Source organism: Artibeus jamaicensis, unplaced genomic scaffold (assembly GCF_021234435.1).
Source record: "Artibeus jamaicensis isolate MK-2021 breed Jamaican fruit bat unplaced genomic scaffold, CSHL_Jam_final contig_415, whole genome shotgun sequence".
In the NCBI taxonomy this organism is placed as follows: domain Eukaryota; kingdom Metazoa; phylum Chordata; class Mammalia; order Chiroptera; family Phyllostomidae; genus Artibeus; species Artibeus jamaicensis.
Genome location: NW_026521823.1, coordinates 24,574,078 through 24,594,905, shown reverse-complemented (window position 1 = coordinate 24,594,905; position 20,828 = coordinate 24,574,078). Strand labels below are relative to the sequence as shown.

The 20,828-nt window shown below is 39.9% G+C and overlaps 1 pseudogene; it reads left to right on the top strand.

Annotated features, from left to right (window-relative positions):
* On the top strand, positions 1-18,500 carry LOC119049232 (glyceraldehyde-3-phosphate dehydrogenase-like; annotated as a pseudogene).
* The last annotated feature ends 2,328 nt before the right edge of the window (positions 18,501-20,828 follow it).

Below are 20,828 nucleotides of genomic sequence, written 5' to 3'. Positions count from 1 at the left end.
ATGGACATTATAAAGCCTGCGACTGAGAGGCTTCGCATACATCCAGCAGTAGCAGGTACAGAGCCTCAAGATACATTTAGTAACCGCTTTGTTGGCTAGCTGATGGCTAGATGTCCCAAGAGATGTTTGTCTCTGACTCATCATCACTCTGCTGGTGAGGAACCGAATTCAGCAGTACGAGCCACCACAGTCAATATTTGCATTCAGGTTAGATGTCACCTGGGTTCTGACCCACACCATTAGGATAGATCCTAATCAATTAGTTCCAAACATGTGTTAACACTGTACCTTTAAACTCTGGAGATGGATTTTTTTATGGACCCGGTGTGATTGTAATCATCTGTGAGAATTCATGGGATAACCCAATAATGTGTCATCAGGGTCCCTCCCCTGCCACATGGGCCATGGACCAAATGACAAGCCCAGAATGCAGTTACTTGTCACTGATTTAATATTTATTGTGTAGCTTGGGTGTCAAAGATGTTACAGTAAGAGGGGGGAAAAGCATTCACTGTATCTGTGGCTGTGCACTAGCGACTCAAGAATGATGCTAAGAGCCTTTGGGAGCTAATAATCTATAACTAGCAGCATCACCCATTCCTGCCCTGGACAGTATGATCCTCCATGAGGCCATCTGGCAAGGTCTCACGACACTTTTAGTTTTCACTACTAGGGGTGGGAGGGAGGAGCTACTGGCCTCTGGCAGGTACAGGCCAGAGATGCTAAACATTCCACAATACCCCGTAGCAATTGCTTAGCTCAAAATGCCAATACTGCTGAGTGTGAGAAACCCTGCCATGGAGGATACTGGGGGAGTAGTGGGGAGAATATAATGCATCCTCCTGTGCACATGGCAAGGAACGCTGTCAGCTGTATGGGGGAGAGTGAGGTCAGAAGCTATGGGGAGATCACTGTAACCGTAACTTTGGAACTTTCTTTCGGAATGCTAAGCTTCTGCCTTGCTTCCACATCTGCAAATATCTATATACGTTCAATACACCTGCTTTCCTGCAGTACTTCAAGTTCATGAGCTTTGGAGACAAGCTGCATTGCAAAGGCCCGCCTCTGTCACTGACTGTGTAGCCACAGGAAAGTCGCTTCTCTGAGCCTGATGTCTTCGTCTGAGAGCCCATAATCCCTGGCCCAAAGGCTGTGGCGAAGGTTGAAGAGATGTGTGAAATAGCAACCCTTGTGACCAGTACAAAGTAAGTCATAGAGAATATGTAATCACAGTTTGTGTATCAGCTGATTTTCCTCAACCTCAGGTACAGTGTTTTTAAGTAGAACTTTATTTTTCAATCACAACGTACACTCAGTATTATTTTGTATTAGTTTCACGTATTCATCATAGTGTTTAGACAATTATACATTTACAAAGTGTAGCCCTGATATTTCCAGTACCCACCTGGCACTACTGTAATGACCATGTAATAGTCGTTGCAGTAGCGTTGACTGTGCTTCCTATGCAGGACTCTACTTTCTGTGACGATCTTCTAAGTACCAGTTTGTACCTCGATCTCTTCAACTTTTTAACCCAGTCTCCCAATACCCCTCTCCTCTGGCAACCACCAGTATGTTCTCTGTATCTGTGTATCTTTTTTATTTTGTTCATTTTTGTTCTTTAGATACCACACATAAGTGAAATCATATGGTACTTGTCTTTCTCCAACTGACTTATTTCACTTAGCGTAATACCCTCCAGGTCCATCCATGCTGTTGCCAATGGTAAGACCTCATTCTTGTGGCTGAGCATTATTTCATTGCATAGATGCACCATCGCTTTCTTAACCACTCATCTGTTGATGAGCACTTGGGTTGCTCCCATATCTTCACTGTTGTAAGTAACACTGCAGTGACCATAAGGGGTGCATATCATATTTTGACTTAGTTTTGGGGTTTCTTTGGATATATACCTAAAAGTGGAATTGCTGGGTCATAAGGCAGTTCCACTTTTAATTTTTTGAGGGACCTCCATTCTCTTTTCCACAGTGGCTACACCAGTCTGCATTCCCACAAACAGTACATGAGGGGTCCCTTTTCTCCACATCCTCTCCAACATTTGTTGTTTGTTGATTCATTGATGGGAGCCATTCTGACAGGTGTGAGTTGATATCTTATTATGATTTCAATTTGCATTTCTCTGATGACTAGTGATGTTGAGTATCTTTTCATATGTCTATTACCCATTTGTTTTCCTCTATGGAGAAATGTCTGTACAGATCCTCTGTCCATTTTTTTAATTGCATTTTTTTTAGTGTTGAGATGTTTGAATTTTTTTATATATATAAAATTTGGATATTAGCCCCATATCAGATGTATCATTGGAAAATATCCTCTTCCATTTAATAAGTTATCTTTTCATTTTTGATACTTTTCTTGGATGTGCAAAAACTTTTTAGTTTGATATAGTCCCGTTTATTTTTGTTTTTGTTTTTCTATTATCTTTCTTTCCGAAGGAAAAACACCAAAAAAAAAAATTTGGTTAGGAAAGTGTCAGAAATTTTACTGCCTATGTTTCTTTCTAGGAGTTTCATGGTTTCAATTCGTACATTTAGTCTTTAACACATTTTGAGTTCATCTTGGGTGTGGTGTAAGGTTGTCTAGTTTTATTTTTTTCTTGCTTGTATTGTTTCATGTTTGGTAAAAATACCAAAAATGGTATTTTTAATACCATTTATTGAATAGACTTTCTTTACCCCATGATATGTTCTGGCCTTTTTTGTCATATTATATTAATTGATCATGTAGGCATGTGTCTATTTCTGGGTTCTTTATTCTTTTCCATTGCTCTGTATGTCTTTTTTTATACCAGTACCATGCTGTTTTGATTACTGTGGCCTTGTAGTATAGACTGATATCAGGTAGTGTGATACCTCTAACTTCGTTCTTCTTTCTCAAGATTTTGTGGCTATTCAGGGTCTTTTGTGGCACCACATAAATTTTTGATGATTTATTCTAGTTCTGTGAAAAACACCATGGGTATTTTGATAAGAATTACATTGAATCTATGCATTGCTTTGGGTAATATGGATATTTTAATGATGTTAATTCTTCTGTACATGAGTGTGGTATATGCTTCCATTTATTTGTATTTACTTCTATTTCCTTTTTCACTGTATTCTAATTTTCCAAGTATAACTCTTTTATATCCTTAGTTAAACTTATTCCTAGGTATTTTATTTTTCATACAATTGTAAATGGGATTGTTTTATTCATTTCCTTTCCTGATAATTCATTATTAGAATATAAAAACGCAATCAATTTCTGAATGTTAATTTTATATCCAGCTACTTTACTGAATTTACTTATCAATTTTAATAGATTTTTGTCATGTCAAAGCATGATTATTAAATATTGTCTTATTGGGCTTAATGTCAAGGAAAAATATTTGTTATTGGATAAATTCTTGCAATCTAATTTTTCTTTCAAAAAACAAATACGTGCTTTATAAGACCTAAGTAAGGCAAAGACCCACAAGTAGATAAATAGATGAGAGAAATTTAAAGCAATGTTCAGCTGCAATGACCCACTTATGCACCTCAACAAGTTAACATTAAAATTTTGTTATGAATGTATTCACTTTCTTTGTGGTTCAAGAATACTCGTGTCTTAAATTTTCAGAAATATGCTAGTCAGTTGTGAAATTTAGAGAAATAGGCAACATTCATCCGGGTACTGAGGACAGATGAAATTTTCCCTGGCTCTTTAACCATAGGTACTGAGGAGGTGTTCTGGAAAGTCAAAATCAGACTGAGCTGCAGGTGGAACCAGCAGGCTGGAGACCCAGGAAAGGGCCGAGGTGGCTGTGGAAGTTCAAAGGCCTCTGCGAGCAGAATTTTCTTTTTTCTTGGAGGCGGTCTTTGTTCTGTGAAGACCTTCAACTGATTGGATGAGGCTCACGTACATTACAGAGAGCAACCTATTTAGCCAGTCTGCAGATTTAAATGGTAATACCATCTGCATAAAAAATACCTTCACAGAAACATGTTGGACCAAGTATCCAGGTACCACGGCTCAGCCAAGTTGACATATATTATAAAACTCACCATTACAAACAACACGGATCTAGGGAAATGCTTGGTTCTTAATTAGAATAATTATGTCTGATTTGCTTTATCAGATGCATCATAAATTCACTGCCTGGCAACAAAAGGATGGGGCTTTGAAAAACAGGACACTCAACTTCCTATATTAAATAGAAAGCCATATTAGAGAATGCAAAATATCTTTCTTTTCTGAAAACTGATATGCTTAAAATAACACTGTGTATGTAAGTAACTTTATAGTAGAACAATATAATGTTTGAACTACCTATTAGAGCTTTGGTGGGTCTCTAGGGAAGCACCAAAATTTTTATTTCGAAGCAATGCAAACACAGCAGTCAGAATCACTAAGTCTCGAACTTGAAGGCCTCTCATGTTGGCCCCGCAGCGTGCTGGCTGAAGGTCCTGGGGTCTTTACTTAACGTCTCTGAGCATCAGTTTACTCACATAAAAGAGGGATTAAAACCATTCTTTTTGTGAATTGTCTCATAACTAAAACTGTTACATCACCACTGCCTTCTTTTAAGTTGGTTTTTATAGTCCTTGACAATAGCAAGGGCTATTTTGTCTCCAGTATCTAACACACGCATTGGATTTACAATATTTGTGGCATGAATGCCTGCCAATAAACAAAGCACTTAATGAATAGCAGCTTCGGTTGTTAGGCAGCTCCTGCACTCCCCTTGTAGGATGGAGAAGAAATAAAACCATTTTAGAGTAAGTATCATTATGTAGCAATGTACCCTACCTCTGTTTTTCCCCCTGACTTTTGGACTGAGACCTTAACGTGGAAACTGGGACCACATTGGTGCAAATTATGTGGCCCCATTCTATGGGGACACATTCTATGGTAATGAATGACATTACAGCTCCCTACTGTTGTCCTGTGGCTCTCTCACACAGTATCCTGTTTGACTTTGACCCTCGCAGCCAGCCCCAAGAGGCTTACAGAACAGGGATTAATATTCTTATGTTCCATTAGAGGGAATTGGAGTCTATGTAGATGAGAGAATGATAAAGCTCCAAATCGTATAGTGAGCAAGTGAAAATATCTTCAAGCCCACACTTTTGATTCCAGGTCCTATGTTCTGATCGTATCATATCAGTTGTTTCTATCAGTCTCTTAAATGTATTCTGCATTGATGACACTTTTGTTCCGTCATCTTCACACATAGGCAATACATAGGTATTTCATATTAGGCTACTCCAAGCCCACTTCTTCTATGGGGCCCGGTACTATGTTTGTTGAAATTGTCATCGCCATTGCTGTTATTCTTTGAAATCAGTTCATTAGTAATAGATTTCATCTAATTACTCTCAGCAACTCTAACCTTATAAAATAACAAAAAAATACACAGGCCTTTTTAATTTTTTACATATAAATACTTCATTTGGAAATCTCTCTAAAGAGAAAGCCACAAAAATATATTTCCTACCCTCTCTATGTGTTGCAGTTAATGAACCTGGGCTGAGAAAGCTGAACAATATGAAAGAGTTCTTTCATGGTCCTTGCATTTAAGAACAATTTAGGTAATGGTTTACTTAAAATTTTCCATTTACTTTTCTGGTCAGCTATCATGTGGAAACATATCGTTTTATTTTAATTGATTTTCCTAATCCTAATAACTATAGAATGCCATTATTTTGTGATCCTGATCAGACCACTCTATAAATAGTTGTTAATTTAAAAACAAAACATTAAATTTTGTATTTTATTTGAATTTGATAGCACAGTTAAATAAGGGTTGCCCTCAAAATATACCTAGTTTAAACTGTGAACTTCCCAAATTCTACACTGGTTATGACCATGGCTTTCTCTTCTCCCCTATAGGAGAGAAAAACACACTGCCCTATTGAATGTGATAGTTTCATTTTTATTGTCTCAGTTCATTGTGTGTCTCATATATTATTTATTAAAAATTTAAATGTGCTTATTTGTTTTAGAGAGAGAGGAAGGGGGAGAGATAGAGAAACATGGGTGTGAGAAACATTGATTGGTTGCTTCCCACACATGCGCCGACTGGGGATCGAACTCACAACCTAGATATGTGCCCTGACCAGGAATTGAACCCCCAAACTTTCCGTATATGGGACGATGCTCCAAGCAATTGAATCACACTGGCAGGGGCTGTTGCATATATTATTAAACTCAAAGATTCACATCTGCAAATGTGCTTAGCCAAAAAAAAAAAAAAAACTCTAAAGTTTTTCCAAGTTTAACAGGTTTGCAGGTACATCTGGATACATAAGAATTATCTGCTTGTCCTATCACTTTTCATCCCCCCAAACGGATTTTCTTTCCTAAGATTTTAAGTTTAATTTTTGCAAGGAAAGTTCTTCTACTTGTACGTACATTGTAGGAAGGGATGAGACATGGATTTGACTTAAAAGGCCAAACCTTCTCTTAGTTACCTGCTTATATTCTTGGAACCAAGCCTACACTTTAAGTAGCAATTTAAACAGTAAATAAATTCTGCTAATGGCTATTAGATTGCTAGCTGGGGAGATTAGTATAGGGAGTAATTCTAATTAAATAGAGAACACTAAAGAGAGCTGAAACGTTTCAAGAGTAGATTTCTGTCCCCCATGCCTCATTAAGAATATAAAACCAGCGTCTATCGTGAGAAGGACAACCTTTCAAAGGACTGCTCTTTTGCCATAAAGAGGTTGTATAACCTTCATTTTCAAATTTTACATTCCTTTTTCAGTAGCAAAGGGTAATTTTATTGCCCAAATCCAATTAAAACCATGCTAAATCACCATGTTCTATTTTCAGTTAACAATTTATGTCCCATTTAGACACATAAAAAAGCCGTCTTCAGCCACTGTAGTAGCCTGTAAGAATGCAGATTCTTGCCTCCCAGTGGTATTCAGATGGGGCCTGAGTATCGGGTGCCAGGCTCTTCTCCTCGCCTTCTGCACCCAGAGCCCACACAGCCTGCAGCCTGCTCGGCAGGATTTCTACAGAGAAGTGAAGAAGGAGACGGGCGTGGAGTCACTGAGTAATTGATTTGGTCTGCCTGATAGTCTTAGCAATTCAAAGATTAATTGCATGATTCATCAAGTTAATTTTTTCTAAAGTAGCTGAATTTTCTGGTAAGCTGAACTATGAAAGTTTAACAGATGAAAGTCTTGTCATTTCTTTCGTTCCTTTGTCCACTAATACGAGTTAGTGCTAGTTCTACAGCCTTTGCTTTGGTTCTTGGACCCATGTCTGCTCTGCAGGTAACAAAAACATTTAATACGGGAGCGACTGTAATTTATTCACTTTTTAATGTAGAATAATCGGGATAGTTGAAAAGCAAAGCCTATACATCCAGAAAGGAAAGAATGCTTTTATAAATTTTTCTTTTTCAATTACAGTGTACATTCAACAATATTTCAGTTTCAGCCGTATGGCACAGTAATTAGCCAATCATGTACTTTACAAGTGCTCTCCCACCCCCCCCCACCAATATTTCAGATACTCGCCTGGTCCTATACACAGCTATTATGATATCATTGACTACATTCTTTATGCCGCAGTTGACAGGACCATTCTGCAACTACCAATGTGTAGGGGACACATGGGAACTGAGAAGGCTCAAGCCCTCCCCTTTCACCCAGCCCCCCACAGATCCCCTCTGCCACCATCGGTCTGCTCTTTGTATCTATGAGTCTATTTCTATCTTTCTTCTTTAGTGCGTTCATTACATTCCACTGAAGTGAATCCCATGGTAAGTGAAATCCCATGGTATTTGTCTTTCTCTGTCTGCCTTATTCCACTGATAATAGCCGAAAAAGAAATTACTTTCAAATTTTCAAATAAATTGTGGGGGAATCTCTCCAAGAGAGGAGGAGACTGAAAATTCCCCTGTGGCACCCACTCCTCTGAGCTTGAGGTAACAAACCTAACCGAAACTTAGCCAAAAGGAAGGGCCAGGTGCTGAGTTCCAGCTCCTTCTTTCCTTCACTCCGTTGTTCCCCACTCCTATTTCTCCATGTGGAACTGGGACAAATCATACTACAGTGCTGCCGTAGATTAAGTCAAGGTCATCAAGGTAGGTTGATCTTTTACAAGGAATATACGTGCTGGTGAGAAGCACTCTGTAACTAAGATTCCTCTGAGTCATTTTGTTTACTGGTTTATTTGCTTGTTGTATTAAGGGAGTAATTTCTAACAAAAATAAATAGCACAGTTTATGTATTTATTCTACTTATTCATTGAGGCAGTGTCCAGAAAGAACACGAACTTTGAAGTCTGCAGTATCCTAATTTGATCCCTGCTCTGCTAGAAAAAAAAAAAAACAAAACCTGTGTTTAACCTTTCTGAGTTTCTTCATCCTTCTTGAAGGAAAAAGTAGTACTTACCTCTTAAGATTTATAAGAATTCACGATAAGATAGGTATGTGCATTTTTAAGCACAGCACCCATCTCCTGGAAGGTGGCTGATAAGTTTTAGTTAGATTTTATCTCCAATTCTCTTCATGTCTCCTAATCATATCAATCTCTGACGTGAGAGCCCGAGACTCTCCTGATACCCGTGGCTTTGATGTTTCAGCTTCAGATTTGTAGTTACCCAAGATACAGTGCCCCAATGGCTGCTTTTTAGTTCTCTTCCTGCCCTAGTGCACGTCTCGTCCTTGCAGGGAAGGGTTGCAATGCTTTCGAGGAGTCACGATGTTTCTTTCCCTGAGCTGTTCGTGTATGAGGGAGGAAGCCTAAACTCCGGATGGACTCCTGGAGGCCAGGATGTTTTGAGACACTAGGGTGTTGGCATTACCTGAAGCATAACCATGTGGAAAAAGCCCTCCAAGCTCCAGCAATCTGAATGTTCTGCAGTCTCTGTAAAATCTAATTGGTGGGAACCCTTTCTTTTCTGCAACATAATTACACTCTGTCTTTAGAGAACAAATGTAGCTTCTGATAGCATGTCCTCCTATACCAGGGGAGAGGACCTTGCTTTGGACCGTGAAGAGCGGTGCTGAGATCTAGTACAGCCAGGCCTGCCATGCGTGCAAAGCAGTGGTCCCAACCCTCAGGGTGGGCCTGCATAGCCAACCTCAGATGAGGCTGCAACAACTGCACTCGCCTTCCTGGTGTTCTCACACCCTCCCACACACATTGCTCCTGCAGCCAATAGGGCGACATATGGAAGTAACGTGAGCAAAGGGAATAACTAGATAACACTTCCTAAAGTGAGTCCTATCCCAAGGTCACTGTATTCTCTCTCTCTCTCCTATAGAAATTAGAACCTACAAGTATTGCTCATTGAAAGACAATGATAAGGATGTTAGGTTTCAGGGAAACTCAGGGTTTCATGAAGCAGTTCAGCAGAGACAAATCTTACAGGTAAAACTTCAGGACAGCACACTGCACATCAGGAAAAGTGCCTTATAACACAGAACTTTTTTTAAATTGCTTGATTGCTCAAAAAAAATGCCTTGTTCATCTGTTTAAGCACAGTAAATTATTGGCAGTAAATAATTTGCACAAATGCTTTGCACCTTGGCTGCAAGGCTATCTCTCTGCACAGGGCTGGGCGGGGGGCGGGGGCGGGGGGCGCAGGGGCGGGGGGTTGGGGAGGCATTTCTCATAAGTGAGAAAAAGTGGAATGAACAGAGCAACAGCGAGAGAAGAACTGGGTTCAGGTCCTGACTGTCACTAACTGTATAGCAGCAAGTGAGTCTTTTAGTCCAGTTTTGTCTCCTGGGAAGTAGGAGAATTGGAGGAACACATAATCACTGAAATCACTTCCAGAAATAATAGGTTCTGCTTCTGGTGAAGGGAAAAGTAGACCTTGGCCCAAGCCACACTCTGCCATCACTTTTTTTTTAATCTAGTCACAAAGAAGCAGTTCTTCAGTTTCTTCCACCACTCCTACCATCCCAAAAAGTACCACATTCTCCACCCTCCACGTTGAGAATGTGTTATTCCTGAACACAGGAAACGAAATTTTCCACACAGAATAAATGGATATCCAATGGAGTTCATTACACTAGATTTGTATATACAAAAAAAAAAAAAGATAAAGACAAACCCTGGCTAGGCAGCTCAGTTGGTTAGAGCATCATCAGGCAGCTCAGTTTGTTAGAGCATCATCCTTGACATGCCAAGGTTCATTCCCCGGTCAGGGAGCATACAAGAATCAACCAATGAATTAATCAGTAAGTTGAACAACAAATCGATGTTTCTCTCTCTCTCTCCCAAATCGATTTTAAAAAAACATAAAGACAGCTGATGGTCAATTTAAAGGAAATTTCCTTAACTGAGTAGTTTGTGCTTAGTGAATAAGTTTATTTTGAATAAAGTGTTATTCTCTGTTCAAAAATGTTCTTTTCAAAGAATAACAAATCATTTCTCTCACCAATACATGGTTTTTTGCTTTTATTGAAACTAATATCTCCAAGCAAATGTCCTCTTTTTGCCTGAATGGTCTAGAAAACTAGCCTCCAAAGGGGGGTGGAGGTTCCCCAGAAGTATATATGATGAACCACCAGACTATGGAAAAAGCATACCTACGTTTTACTTTAAAAATAACAAAAAATATTTTTTCTTCCTATTTAATACAGGGATACACTCTCGTGACTTCGAAGGTCTCACCCAAATGCCGCTCAGGTCGCACGTGGCGGTAGGGAGCAGGGTGGCTCATGTCGCAGGCACGTGGCGGTAGGGAGCAGAACGCTGAGGAAGGACGAGGGGTGAGTGTCGCCCTCTCTCCAGTACTTTGCTTTCAGCCTATACCAATATCTGACAGTTCTGTTTTCTGGGTTAAGTGCATTTGCCCATTATATTATCTAGTTTAAACTAACCTAATATAACAGTCAAAGCCCAAACAAAGGCTTAAAAATTTAATTCTGATCATGCAAGTGAGCAGTAAGAAAATGATGGCACTGCAAGTCTAAGTTCTTCATGGGTCAAGGTCAATGGAAAGAACAATAGTCATCACAGAAAATCCAAGAAAAAAATGCACGCAAGATACGGACTTCTATTCACGAACGTTAGCAATCAAACACACCTTAAATGTTTATTTTATATATACTGCTTTGTAGCATGTCTTTTTCCCAATGTTTCCATCTATCAAACCAATTATTAATATTCACTAAACCTAACCACCTAACCTGGAACCAGATTTTAAAGTCACTGTGTCGCAAAACATTAAATTAGTAATAAAATTAAATATATTCAATGATAGCAGTTTTATTATTTGTAGTAGGAGCAAGTTCATTTTTGTGCAGTTAATATGACAAATAATTATTATAAAAAGCAGTTTATCCTATTTTTATTCTACTCTTTTAATTTTTGCTATATTTTATTATGAACATAGCACATTAATATAGCAATACTTATATATTTGTAACAGTACACTCTAAACTTTCCCTGATGTGTTCATGAACCAATATATTTGGTTATCCTTCAGTTGGAGAACGATTTAGACCATGACTTGAGAGAGGCATTTACTCTAGAGAATTTGGGGGCAGTGTCTCAAGTTTCCCATCAGAATGATGGGGATAATAGTACTAACACATATGGTTTTAGTGAGGATTAAATGGGTGTGTATCTTTTTAAAAGGACTTGACATATAGTAGGCATAATATCCATTCGCTAGATACCCATTCATTCATTCATTCATTCACACATTCATCTGTTCACTCATGTTGCTACAGCAGCAGTACCCAGACTTCATTCTAATATACTTTTCTGGAACGGTATCTGTATAACTTTGAGCAATGCTGCATACTCATTTTTATTTTTGGAGATTTGCAAAAGAAATTATTGTGTTAATAGTGTTTAAATTTCCTAAAGTAAATAAGCCTGTTTAATTTTACTTAATTCTTCATTTCTCAGATGCACTCGACCCATAAACTTTTATTTTTTTTAAGAAACACATGAATTAATATGTATATCTAAAACACAGTTTGGGGAAACTGCCTTTCTAATCATTTATGTCTCTATCTTGTTCTGCTACCTGTTTGACATGAATATTTAAATGTAAGCAGGTCGACCCAAACGCTCAGCGTTCTAGGTTCATGATCAGAGAACACGCACGCTTTACGTGACTTCTGATTCTGATCATAGTGTGTCTCCTTACGGTGGCGCTTCACAGGAGAAAGGACACCAAGACAACTAAGTCCACGATAGCACAGTGGCTTCCCTAGAGAGGGGAGGGGGACTCAAATTCTCAGGCTGTTAAAATAAATGAACTTAAACATCCCTTGACCTCTCTCTCTGTTACAGAACAGGAATTGGGTATGCACATTGCCGAGCACAAATTTAGCAACAGACTCTCCAGGGAGAGTTTGCAAAGTACAGCACACTGCTGTTAAGCCTCTCAGAAGAATGAGTTCCCATTTCCGCCTCTGCTGCTGAGGTTCAAGTGAGCCCAGCAGTATAGCTGTTCCCCTTTCCTCGTGGGAAAGCCACATTTCCTTCCAGTCTGTAAAAACTTCTCTAAACAGCTGTCGACATTAGCTAGCAAAACCTCTAACCCTTTCTGAAAACAGCAAACAAAGGACATGGAGATTTTGAACATCCTTATTTACATGTCACTGCAATTTTTCCTGGTTCTTTTTATTTTCTCTGTGTTTGCATATGTGGCCCTTTTGGTAACCATTTCTACATACCCCTGGAAATACATATTTCAATATTAATGTTTCTGAAAAAAGCAGTTCAATATTAGTATTTCTGAAAAAATATGCATAAGAAATAAAAGCAAAATATAATGGAAGAACCTTCTTAAAATGTTTTAAGAAAACTCAATAGCCTTGAGTAAACAGAACTATTTCCAGTCATAACAACAATTTTTGGAGCATTTTTTAAAAAATAAAATACAGCTTAAAAATGTTTCATAAATTACTGAGATGTGTAAATAAAGGAAGCTATCTGTGTAACTTCCTAGATCAGAAATCTTTTTCAAATTTAATTTATTCACTTGTAAGAATAAATACCAGTATGTCATATCTGAAGTATAAATAATTATAAAATCACAAATAATTTATTCTTCAGAGTGGCGAACTTTTGAACAATTTCCAAATTAGTAGCACTGTAAATAATACATAATTTAAGACTCTGTTCTTTAAGTTACAGGGATGATGAAAGTTATTTTTCTTGTGAAACACTGTCATAACTAGTTTATAAATTTGCTAAAGTTAAAAGCCAGATATTTCATAATTATATGATTAATGAGTCTGTTTCTTTAGTTCATGGGTCAGACAGAGGTCTGAGTTAAAGATTTCCTAAGGTTTGTGAAAAAGAAAATATATCCTCCTACCTCCTTTTCTGCCTAAGACACCCCTCCTCCGTTTCCTAACACAGGGGTCATTTGGAGCTCTGACCGGGAAAAGGTCAGAGCCGCTTATTTTTCCATGGAGAGCCCTCTACAAACTTTCTTCCTGAAACTCAGAAATGATCATATAACTCTCCTGCGCAAAATTTTTCCATACTGGAGAGGGCTGAGGGGATGGCCTGGGATGGGAGTAAGAGGCAGAAAGCTGTTCTTGAACAACAAAAATAAAAAAAAGAAATTAAAATTTTTTCATACTAGTACACATCCTCTACAGGTTGACCCCTTCAACTACGGTAGACTCAGATGGGAGCAGAGGAAAGACGGTGCGCCAGGTACGGAAGGTCACCAGGGCAGAAAGCCCCTGCTGTCTTTAATGGGCAAAACTGGGAAAGCAAGGACCTTGTCCTCAAGGTCACCGGTTCTCCCCAAGCACATCAGTGGTCCTGTGGTTTGGACCCTCCCTTGGCACGTAGCTAGTCATGTGGGTCAGACCCCTTAGAGGGGGAACAGAAAAGGGGGCGGAAATGGTCCTTAAGCATTAAGCTCCCAGGACAATGAGGTTCTGACCCTTATCAACTACATTCTCAGTTGTATTTCAGCTCCAAGCCCAGAAAAGCAGCAAAACTGGACAAGCAATGCCAAGCTGATCTCAGAACCAGCTGCATTGTCTAATGAACACCAGCCCCAGAGCCAGCCAATCAGTGGAGACTGTGACCCTGAAAGGACAGGACACACCTGGAAAGTTGATGAATATTGTATTGAGATTCTCCCCTGGGGCATTCCCTAAATTCTTCACCCCTAAAACCCCCTAGGACAGAGAAGGCATCATGCCCTACCCTTTCCCCTCAACATCATCTTCCCTTCAGGTGTATTATGAACATTACCTTCCTCTCGCCTCAACTCCACGGACCCTTCTTTTGCCTCTGTAACTTGTTTCCTGAACCCATTTCTTCCACGGCTCACTTCTTCTTCCTCTGTGACTTTCTAAGTAAAGGTTCTCTGAAGTGTGAGTCTTGTCTCTGAATTCTTTCCTAGCCAGGACTCAAGTATTGAGGTTGTCAAAACAAGCTGTTGCTGACTCTACCGTCCTAATACCTCGTGCCATTCCCGATGCCACCAACAAACTCTCCAGCTCTACCAGCTACTGAACAATCTCTCTCCTTCCCACCCCAACTTCCTGCGGACATGCTAAATTCCTGAAACAACTTTCATCAACTATTATTCAAACTGTTTTCTTGGCTGGGAATTCCCATCTTTTACTACTCTTTCATGTGTATCTTTGAATTCCACTGCGAAGCTCACATCCTCCAAAGTGCCTTCTGATACCTTCAGCCAGAATTAAACTCTGCCTTCTTTAAACTCTCATAGCACTGGTTTTGACCACTGGTATTCCTGGTATTTTTTCCAGGATTCTAGCCTGTTTCCTTATCTCATCTTACTGCAGATTTTCTCCCAGGGTCAAAACATCTATCCCCATAATGAAAGATATTATTGAAACTGAACTGATTCCAAAAGTTATATCTTTGGAATATAATCCCAGCCACTTGTCTTGAGTGCCCCTGCTCCTTTGCCTGCCTGCCCTGTGCTGGGTGATGCTATCTTCATCCGCCTAGTCACTAGAGCTATTTTCTAGAATCATCTTTTACTCCTGCCTCTTCCCTATCCTTCACATCCAGTGCAATGTCCTAGTTTGGTCAATATAATCTCACAAACAACTTTGGCATTTGTTCCCTTTTCATCATCCTCCTGGCCAGTTTGTGACACCAGACTTTGTACATTTTTTGCCTGGATCATTGCACTAGGCTCTTAACTGGTTTTTCTCTTTCTAGTTAGCTGTGCTTGCTTTGCCTTTCACTTACTGACCCGTGCACTGCCCTGCAGTGCCTGCGGCATTATGCATGGAATTCAAGACAAATTCACAAGGACTAGTGAGTCCTGTAGAGAAAAAGAGGGCAGGCCACTCTCTCTAGGGGAGAGTGCCGAAAACTCTTGCCTAGACAGGCTTTTATTCGTTTTGGGGTGTTTTTTTTGCACAGGAATTCAGGTACAACTTATTAATCATATTCAGGCAGTAAGGATCAAACAGTACATAGCATACGAAGAATTATTAGGGCTTCTTTTGAGTCAGGGTCTATTATCTAAAAGGCTCCACAACTTTGGGGAACAAACTCATTTCCTGCTCAGGCCTTTATCTTTTAACTAAGAGCATTCCTAGCAAAGCAGGTTTCACAGGATTTTACATATCTTTTCTTAGGCCAGATCACCCGGGGAGCCCGCCGTTTTCAACACAGGGCTGCATCACCCTCTGTCAGCATTTCAGGCTTAAGTCAGGCAGAGGATGCAGATAGCCAAGGAATTCTCGGAGACTTCTCACAGACTCAGGGGAGTCTTGCAGACTCAGGAGAGTCAGGCTTCATCAAAGCCGGGGGGTGAGGGTCCATCACCCCCTTTTTTCATAGCCCCCCCAAGTCTTTCTCTGGGGCCTCCACGTGATCGTGCCTGTCTTAGGTCGCTCCCCCCTTGGAAAATCTTACCTGTCATTGGCTAATTAATCAAGCATTAGGGGCCAGTTATGAAAAAAGGAGAAGAAGCGGCGCTCCTGCCAGGGAGATGAACTTTGTCTCCTTAGTGGCTTATGGTCCGAAGGTTGCTCACGCAGACTTAGCCATGGCGGGTTACAGCCCCTGAAACCAGGCAGGGCAGTTCCCAACAACTTATTGCTAAAGTTATCTTTCTAAAACAACAACACGAACGACATCGAAAATGTCATTTACAAAGTCAGAGAGAATTTGAGTCCTGGACCTTGGGGGAGAGATGTCGTCTCTTTACGCTTCAGTTCCTTAAAGGACCAAAGAATAAAAACAGTAGCTACTTCATGGAATTTTTGTGATGATTTAACAGTATAATGCAGATAATGGTTTAGGACAAAATTCATTCCACAAAAATACTCTATCAAAAAGCCTCAAATATGAGCTCTTATTATAATATTATCATCACTGTGCTCACCCTCATACTGCCTAGACTCTGTGGTGTTGAAAGACTGAGTTACTAACTATCATTACATAAAAATGGCCTTTATTGAACAAATAAACTCTGTAGAAACAGACTGATTGCAAACAATGTCTGCAAGTTGGGACATTTACTATTTAATCCTTTGTCTATACTATTTTTTCAAATTTACTTTTATTGTATCTTTTCCATTAGCATTCATCTCCTTCCACCCCCTCCTCCACAATCACTACAGTGTTGTCCATGTTCATTTTTTTCCTTTCTGCTGGACTCCTCTGCTCCTTAACCACCACCACCCACCCCTAAGGAGAGCTGTCAGCCTGCTCTCTGTCTATGAGTCTGTCTGTGTTTGGCTTGTCAGTTCCACTTGTTCATTTTGTCGTTAGGTCTCTCCTTTTAAAGGGCTGTCACACATTTCTAGTTGTATGGGAGGATGGCTGCTCCCATGACCCCCAAAGTGAGTTCAACATATGTTGAGAACTTTATTATTTAAGGCTCATCAATCCAAATATGAAACCCAAATTAATTGAAACAAATCCAACTCTTTTGCTGTGATAATTTCTGTGTAAAGAAACTCAGAGCATTTAATGCAAATTAAATACTTTATTGCTTCAAAAATTAAAGTATTTTATCAACCTAATGAGGAATTCAGGACGCTGTATGACCTGGCATAGTTCCAGATCTCTTTCTCTCTCTACTACCCCAACACAAACACACTTTTACACGTCATTACATGTAAAATCATTCTTTTACTTAATTTAATGTCTTTTCTTATGGGCCTTATGACTCCAGAATCCTTTTTTTTGGGTACAAACTCGTGGATATAGACAAGAATGTGGTGATGGCTTGGGGGGGGTTAGAAAGGGTGAGAGGAGGTGGAGGAGGAAGAGGCACAAAAGGTGATGGAAGGAACCTTGACTCGGGATGGTGAACACACAATACAATATACAGATGAAGTATCATAACATTGTGTACCTGAAACTTGTATAAACGATTAACCAATGTTACCCCCAATAAATTTAGTAAATAAATAATTTAATTAATTAAAAGTGCTATCAAGTACTGATAGACTTAAAAATCTATTCTATCTGGCTCTCTGCTCCTCCTGTTCCACAGACAGCCACATCTTCCTGTGCAGCGCCAGGAGCCTCAACCCTGAGACACAGTGGCGAAGATCAGAGCGGACGGATTTGGCCGTATTGGGCGCCTGGTCACCAGGGCTGCCTTTTACTCTGGCAAAGTGGACATTGTTGCCATCAATGACCCTTTCATTGACCTCAACTACATAGTCTACATGTTCCAGTATGATTCTGCTCACGGCAAGTTCAAAGGCACAGTCAGGGCTGAGAATGGGAAGCTTGTCATCAATGGAAAGTCCATCTCCATCTTCCAGGAGTGAGATCTTGCCATCATCGAATGGGGTGATGCTGGTGCTGAATATGTTGTGGAGTCCACTGGTGTCTTCACCAATGGAGAAGGCTGGGGCTCACTTGAAGGGTGGAGCCAAGAGGGTCATCATCTCCACCCCTTCTGTGGATGCCCCCATGTTTGTGATGGGTATGAACCAGGACAAGTATGATAACTCCATGAAGACTGTCAGCAATGCCTCCTGCACCACCAACTGCTTGGCCCCCCTAGCCAAGGTCATCCATGACAACTTTGGCATTGTGGAGGGACTCATGACCACAGTCCACGCCATCACTGCCACCCAGAAGACCGTGGATAGGCCCTCAGGGAAACTGTGGTGTGATGGCTGAGGGGCTGCCCAGAACATCATCCCTCCTTCCACTGGCGCTGCCAAGGCTGTGGACGATGTCATCCCTGAGCTCAATGGGAAGCTCACTGGCATGGTCTTCTGTGTCCCCACCCCCAGTGTGTCAGTTGTGGATCTGACCTGCCACCTGGAGTAAGCTGCCAAATACAATGACATCAAGAAGGTAGTGAAGCAGGCATCACATGGCCCCCTCAAGGGCATCCTGGGCTGTACTGAGGACCAGGTTGTCCCCTGAGACTTTAGCATTGACACCCACTCCTCCACCTTCGATGCTGGGGCTGGCATTGCCCTCAATGACCACTTTGTCAAGCTCATTTCCTGGTATGACAATGAATTTGGCTGCAGCAACAGGGTGGTGGACCTTGTGGTCCACATGGCCTCCAAGGAGAAAGAGCCCCATGGACCATGAGCCCAGTGACAGGAAGAGAGACCCTCAGCTGCTGGGGAGTCCTTGCCCCAAATCAATTTCCCAACACACTGAGAATTTTCTGACCTCCAGTTTCCATCCCAGACCCCCTGAAGAGGCGAGGGTCTTAGGGAGCCCTGCCTTGTCATGTACCATCAATAAAGTTCACTGCACCCAGCCAAAAAAAATCTATTCTATTTATACCATAATAATAAGAAATTATAATTCCTACATTACTCAAACACTCCAGAACACAGGGAAACTGAGGGATGAAGGAATAAATTTTCCTAGATAATTTTTTGAAACTAGCAAAATAGTAATACTCAACTAGAGAAAGATATCTTGTAAAAAGAAAAGCATAGATTAAACTCAGTTATGGATATAAATGCAAAAATCTTCAAAATAATATTAGAGAATTAAATAACATGGCTGATTAAAACAAACAAACCGTTACAATGTTGGGTTTCTGTCCAAAATTCAAGTTCGACATATTTTAAGGGCTAAAGCTTGATATTATTTTATATTTATGGAAAAGGCATTTAGTAAAATTCAATATCCACCTGTAATAACAAATTTAATTGGGAGTCAAAAGAAATGTATTTTATAAAGAGTGTCTATCTAAATAAATGATAAATATTAGAATTTAAAAATGAAACTTAGAAAAACTCTCACAGAATCAGAAACCGAAAATAACCCAGTAGAGAGAAGAAATTGTTTAGGCAGGAAAAGGATTTTGAATTATTATCTATACACAATGACAGGGATTGATTTAGAAGGCAAGAAAGATGTTGACCTCAGTCGGGAGCACGGACAGATCATCTGTCTACCTACCTAGCTAGCTAGCTGTCTATCTACCTCTACTTACCCATTTACCTACCTACCTATCTATAGAGAAAGAATTCTTTCATGTAAATAGGCAAAATATGAGACAAAAAGTATAAGTAGGCAAACAATGTGAAGAGATAAGTAAAAAATAAGTAAAATATGGAAAGATGTTCCAACTTATTAGAAAGAATGAAAAATGAGCTGTAATTTATCACCTAAAAAACTGGGAAAGATTAAAAATAGGATGATATGCATTGGTGGTGAAAGAAAAGCCCACAACTGAAATGAAAATTAGTAGTTCTACAGAAGTCTGTGAAGTACTAATAAGATCATGAGTCTGGTTGAAGGGTACAGAGAAGGTATTTAATATGTAATTATAGTATATGACTTATGATCTCTAGCAGCATTAAAGCAAGGACTGGTCTCTCCAAATTAGGAAATACACTCCTAACACTCTTAATTAAAACAAAAAAAATAGCTCTAAGTCACAATATGCTGTAATAGGATAAGCCCTTACTTTTATTTGTTAAGCTGTGTACTTCTGTGCCCCTTGGTTGTCTTATAATAAGGCCCCATGGCATGTTCTTACTCTGTAGTTCTAACTACTGAGGCAGCACCATGCTTAAATATTCAGTTTTTAGTCTGAGAGTATGTGTGTGCGCATCGGTGATGGCGTTTACCCACAGCGTTGCTTTCCAGATACTCCAAGTTTGGGGATACCCACAGCTTTAGCAAACAAGAAAAAGATTAGCTTGGCCATTGATCTCATATTTATTACAAAAGCTATGGCAAGGTTCTGCCATTGATTGCTAGGTAAGGTAAAGCTAATGAGAAAATAAGAATCAAGAATTCAGCCAAACTCACCTGCCAAGTCAGAACTCAGCCAAGTGTAAACCCAATAAAACATGATTTGCATTGGGCTAAAAGTAGTGACCAAAAGGAAGAAAAGGAAATGACTACTCAGCTAATGTGAACCTATCTCTCTTCCTCTTTTTTAAAAATAAAAGTCTGTTAGTAAATGATTCAATAACATAGGCTCTCTATTGTATTTTTGTCAGACATAAGTCCCTAATGAAAACAATATCTAATTTTATCATTATACCTTAGAAAAGGAAACTTGATATCTTTTCCCCCCTTAACTTGGGAACTCTTGATTGCCAAGCTCTATTATTCAGTGAGGGGTAGCCTCTAGAAGGCAAAGAGTTAAAGACGTCACTTTAAATGACAAAAGCTAAACACTCTACCCCACTTTCGGTCTCTTCTATTCATCCTTTTCATTGTGACTGGTTTCAGCTTTCTAAGCTCTTCAACTACCTGCCCCTCATTTATATTCCTAGGCCTTGGCTGGTTATTTTGCATCTGTGTGCTAATGTTGATGAGCTTCCTTTCTTGGGGGGAGGGGAGAGGAGGAAACCGCAGCGCTGGGGTGGGGGTGGGGGTGGGAGCGCTGGGTTTGCCGAGTCCTGCTGAATTTTAACCTTGAATGCCTCCTCCAGAGGTCCTAAC